The sequence below is a fragment of the Chionomys nivalis genome, chromosome 21 (genome assembly GCF_950005125.1).
Source record: "Chionomys nivalis chromosome 21, mChiNiv1.1, whole genome shotgun sequence".
In the NCBI taxonomy this organism is placed as follows: Eukaryota; Metazoa; Chordata; class Mammalia; order Rodentia; family Cricetidae; genus Chionomys; species Chionomys nivalis.
The window spans coordinates 9,018,587-9,024,586 of NC_080106.1; positions in this window are offsets into that span (position 1 = coordinate 9,018,587).

Genomic DNA, 6,000 nt, shown 5'->3' on the forward strand with positions numbered 1-6,000 from the left:
GACTGAGGTATTTTTTTATCTAAATATCAAAGTAAATAATACAGCTTCTAAGCCAGGTGTGATGGCCCATACCTAGCACTTGGGAGGAAGAGAAAGGAGTATTGTGGGGTTGAAGTTAGCCTCGCAACATAGTGAATTTGAGGCCAACATGGACTCAATTACAAAAAAAACCACAAAGGGGAAAAGTACTACTTCTAGGTACCCAGGGATTATGACCTCGAATTTGGCATGGATTTTTAAACAGGATGCATACAGGCGTGATCGATGGTACTACATTAAAATTAAAAAACTTGTTCATAAAAAGGACAGTTAGGCTGACATTCAGGAAAGCGGGACTGGAGAATGGCCTAGAAGGTAAAGTGCTGTGCAGCCATAAGGACCAGAACACTAATCCCAGCACCCACAGACAGGCCAGGCAGTGGTGGCGTACATCTTTAATCCTAGCATTCGGAAGGCAGAGACAGGTGGATCTCAGTGAGTTCGAGGCCAGCCTGGTCTACAAGAGCTAGTTCCAGGACAGGCTCCAAAGCTACAGATGAAACCCTGTCTTAAAAAAAAAAAGAAAAAGAGGGGCTGGAGAGATGGCTCAAAGGATAAGAGAACTGACTGCTGTTCCGGAGGTCCTGAGTTCAATTCCCAGCAACTACATGATGGCTCACACCCATCTATAATGAGATATGGTGCCCAGAACACTATATACATAATAAATAAATTTTTTAAAAAAAAAGAAAAGAAGAAGGAAGGAAGAAAAGCCAGACAGAACCACAAGTATCTGTGACGCCAGCACTGCTAGGTCCCTGGAGCTCGCTGGCCAGTTTAGCTGAGTCAGAGCTCTGAGTCAGTGAAGAGACCCTGTCCCCAAAACTAATATGGATTGGCTGGAGAGTTGGATGAGCAGTTAAGAACATGACCTGAGTTAGGTTCCCAGCACTCTTAGGTTCCCAGCACTCACGTCTGGTGGCTCACAATGTCTGTAACTCCAGCTCTAGGAATCCAACACCGTTTTCTGGCCTCTGCAGGGCACCCACTCATTTGTGAGTTACACACACACATGCACACAGTGTACAGTGACAGTCACAGTGTCCTGCCATCATAAGCTGGCACACCTGCTGATGCAGGCCCACTAGGCGTGTTCATGAGACCAAAGGGCCACTAGCCCCACAAGTGGAAAAAGGGGCTGTGTGCATCTTAGGGCACCTGAGGAGTGAGTGAGTGGGTGGGAGAGTTCAGAACTTCAGGTCACTGAGAGCATCCCTCCACAGCTGCTTCCCGAGACCCTCTGTCCCATCCCAGCGTCCCAGAAAGCTGTAGAAGCTTCCCAGGAGCCCTGCTGATGGCCAGGAGCCCTGCTGATGGCTGCCTTGTCCCTGGACTGCTTCAGTACTCCAAACTCAGCTCTCAGACCTCCCTTTGCAGTGTCTGATCTGGACTAATAGCCTCCAGTGTTTTTGTTTCCATGATGGGATTTGAATCCAGGGCCTCGCACATGGCAGACAAGACTCTCACTGCACTATATATCCACTCCCACATTCAATCACCGAAGCTTTCTTGGGATCACCGTTTGGGAAATAGAGGGCAGGCAGAAGAAGGGGTGAATGGGGACCCTTCTACAGCAACACGTGAAGAACTGTATGTAAATAGACAGACTGGGGGTAATGGTAAGGGTGGTACTCTGGAGGCTCAGAGCAGAGGGAAACCCCAGCAGAGAGGAGTCTAGATAGGGTTCCCACCTGCCCATCCCAGACTGCAGGGAATGCCCACTCCTTCAGAGTTGGGAGCAGGAGAGTTGAAAGGAAGCCAGAAGCCCTTCCTGCCTTCAGCTACCACTGCTTCCTGCTCTCCTTCCCCTGGGGCCACTGTTGGAGGGTGGTCAGAGCTAGTGAGTGGAACAGAAGCCAGCATCTCGGCCAACATATTTTGTGTTACATGAGTAACCCAGAGTACCCAGGGTCCCACTAGTCCACATCTAGTGAGTGTGGGGTATGGCCACACAAGCACCATCAAAAAACGAAAAAACCAAACACCTAAGAAGGGAAAGATATTCCCAGAGAACCAAGAGAGAATTGTCCTGACCATAAACAGATTTTCCCCATTATTGGGCCACGAACTAAGAGAAAGAGCACCCCTGGGGCTAGGGGCTCACCCTTCCCTCTTCCCCAGTACCTACCAAGTTTATCTACTTCCTACTCTGCTCAGCACCCTAATCGACGTCCTCCTCAGCATCCTGTCTAACATCTACACAGAGTTTCCCTGTCCACCTTCCTTCCCAGCCTCCTATTCAACATCCCTGCTCAGCATCCCTGCCTGTAACACCCGATTCTGTGTTACACCCTTGGTACAGTTGGCGCGCCGCTGTACCTTACACGAGTCGGGTAAGGGCCTGGAGATTGAAAGAACACACAAAGAGACCAGGGTCATTCGAAAGGAGATCAGCCGAATGCCCTTTATTCAGACTTGGGGAAGTCCTTAAGTATCTAACTGCTGCACAAGGACCCCTGCCCAGGCAGGTGGGAAATTACCATATTAACAATGGAGTCAAAGTCCTGCAGCTAATCACCAGGCGGGACAGGAAGAGCACAGAAACAAACAGGATGCTTAGTTAGCTGACCAGAAACTGTCCCTGCAAATGCACCCCAGGAACAAGGGCAGACCCGGGCCCTACACCTGCCCAGCCTCCTGCTCAGCATCCCTGCCCAGCATCCTCAGCATCCCTGCCCAGTCTCCTGTCCAGCATCCCTACTAAGCCTCCTGCTCAGCAACCCTGCCTAGCTTCTTAGCATCCCTGTCCAGCCTTCTTCTCAGCATCCTTGCCCAGCCTCCTTCCCAGCATCCCTGCCCAGCCTCCTTCTCAGCATCCCTGCTCAGCCTCCTATCTAGCATCCTTACTAAGCCTCCTGTCCAGCATCCCTACTTAGCCTCCTGCCCAGCGTCCCTGCTCAGCTCCCTGCCCAGCATCCCTATCTAGCCTTCTGTTTCTATCTCTAACAAGATCCTAGAGAGAAGACTATTCATCCAACACAAGCCTAATGCCTCGTCTCTCCTGGGATTGATTTGGGTGGGAGAGCAAGGGTCCATTGCTGAACATGGCACTGTCTGATATACTGTTTCTTTTTCCCAAGGGCCAGCAGCTGGAACAAGATATTACATCCCCAGACAGTTTGACCGAGTTTGTTGCCGCCTCCTGAAGGCTGAGAACTGAGCTGGCCATTTGGCTACCATCAGCCAATTTCTCTCACAGGATTCATGGCCCCATCACCCTCTCCCAGGCAAGGAGAACCACACTGATGGTGGCACACTGAACTCACCAGTCAGAGACTGCCATCTCCACCAACCGAGGCAAATACCCTCCCCAGAGGACTGAGAGGAGGAACCAAGATCAAGAGGCCTTCCCCACACACTGGCAGAAATGGCTACCCACCATCCCAGATAGACCACTATGCAAGAAGTCAGACAGTCCTTGGAGGCCCAACCTGTGTCCGGGGACAACCACCTGCACCTGTCTCAGTTGGGGGGGGGGGGCAGTGGAGCTAGGCACTCCCCAGATGTGTGACCACACAATTCTAAACACCAAGGCACATCTCAGGAGAGAAGCCCCTGCCCTTTCTGCAGCCCGCTTCTCCCAGGGTCCATAGCTGATGTACCAGGGTGGGGTATTGGCTCAGTTCTTGCTCTGTTCACTTTTTGACAGCTCCATGGTTTGTTTGCCTTTGTCTGTTTGTTGTTGTTTTGTTTATTTTTCTGAGTCAAGAGTTTCCCTGTGGAACCTAGACAACAATGAGAACCCTAAGAGAGACATGCATGGATCTAATCTACATGGGAAGTAGAAAAAGACAAGATCTCCTGAGTAAATTGGGAGCATGGGGACCTTGGGAAAGGGTTGAAGGAGAGGGGAGAGGCAGGGAAGGGAGCAGAGAAAAATGTAGAGCTCAATAAAAATCAATTTAAAAAAAAAGTTTCTCTGTGTAGCCCTGGTTGTCCTAGAACTCGCTCTGTGCTCTGTACCAGGATGGCCTTGCACTCAGAGATCTGCCCGCCTCTGCCCTTTGCCTCCAGAGTGTTAAGATGAAAGGTGCGTGCCACCCCTCCCCACTGTTTGCTTTTTAAAAAAAGCTTTAAACTGAGTATAATAGCTCCTGTCATTTCAGTCTTCAGGAGTCTGAGGCAGGAGGATTATCATGAGTTCAAGACCAGTCTCAGCTATATAGTGAAGTTCAGGCAGCCTAGAATACAAGATGAGACTCTTATTTCAAGAAAAGAAAAAAGAAACCTCATTTAAACAAAATATTTGAGCTGGGTAATGGTGGCATGTACCTTTAATCCCAGCACTTAGAATGCAAAGACAAATGGTTCTCTGAGTTTGAGGTAAGCCTGGTCTACAGAACAAGTTCTGGGATACAAGGCTACACAGAGAAACCCTGTCTCAAAGAGAAAAAAAAGGGGGACAGAGGGCTGGAGAGATGGCTCAGAGGTTAAGAACATTGGCTGTTCTTCCAGAGGTTTTTGAGTTCAATTCCCAGCAACCACATGGTGGCTCACAACCTTCTGTAATGAGATCTGGTGCCCTCTTCTGGTGTACAGGCATACATGCAGGTAGAACACTATACGTAATACATACACACATACATACATACATACATACATACATACATACATACATACACACATACATACATACACACATACATAAAGATAGATCTAGATATGTAAAGTGTTTGGGATGGTTGTTTCAGAAAGAGGCCTGGCTTGGCTGTCAGTCATACCCTAGGACTGTACAATACACTCAGTCTTGTGAGATCCAGAAACTTGAGTCCAGGACAAGTCATGGTCACATCTGACCTGACCAGGGTCACTCAAGAGATGTGTGGTTCCATAGCTGAGGCTCTCGGGGTTAGGGGAGCAGAATTGGGACAGAGAGGCACCTCAGTCTGACCCACAGTATACTGCAAACCCGAGGCCTTTCTAACATGCATGTAAGAGAATAGCCCAGGATCCCCCGGCCTCCGCCCTCTCCTGCAGACTGCACAGGTCCTCATCCACCCTATATGGACGTGGCCACTTTTTTTTTTTTTTTTTTTTTTTTTTTTGGTTTTTCGAGACAGGGTTTCTCTGTGGCTTTGGAGCCTGTCCTGGAACTAGCTCTGTAGACCAGGCTGGTCTCGAACTCACAGAGATCCGCCTGCCTCTGCCTCTCAAGTGCTGGGATTAAAGGCGTGCGCCACCATCGCCCGGCTGACGTGGCCACTTTTGACTCCAGGCCTGCTCCTAGGAGGTAGGAAGGGTGTCTTCGAACGTTCTCAAGGCTCAGAAGCTTCTGTGGCAGGATGCTCTGCTATGTGTCCTGGTTCCAGTGTGGGTGTATGGACAAGGTTCTATGATGCCCTCGCTGAAGGTGACCTGGTCTCAGTAGGGCACCTATAGTCTCTGGCCTCCCTTTCCCCAGTCTGTCCTATTGCCCCACAACCCTTCCCTGGGGCCAAGCAGAGGAGGCCCTATGCTCTCTCCCCAGCATGAGTTCTGGCACTCACCCGTCCCCTAGCCAGCCCTGTGGTTCCCAAGTGGATCAAGCCTCACAGGCCTGGGGAAGAGCATTCCTAGGAGGGCAACACCATATGGAGCCAGAGTTCATGCCTAACGCAGGCTCAGGCTCGGAAGTGTTCTGAAGTGAACCAGCAGTTCCCTAGCCAATCAGCTCAGACAAGCGGCCACCAGCAGACCTGGGTGTGGCTCGGGGCAGGTGCATGCTTAGCAAGGGGCTCACTCACGGCTCCTCAGCAATGCAGGGTGGTGACTCAGAGGCTCAGCACTCCAGACTCAGGGAACTCACAGGGTTCATCTCTGCTGGCTTGTACCCTCAGGCTGTATACAAACCTAAAACCTCCACTGTTGTCTGATATCCTTCTAGGATCGTGCCGGATGCTCACAGCTGCCTTTCCTGGGACAGATGCTCACCAATGGCTCTCCCTTTGCCATTCCTCTTCCTCCCCACTGGCCCACCCCTCT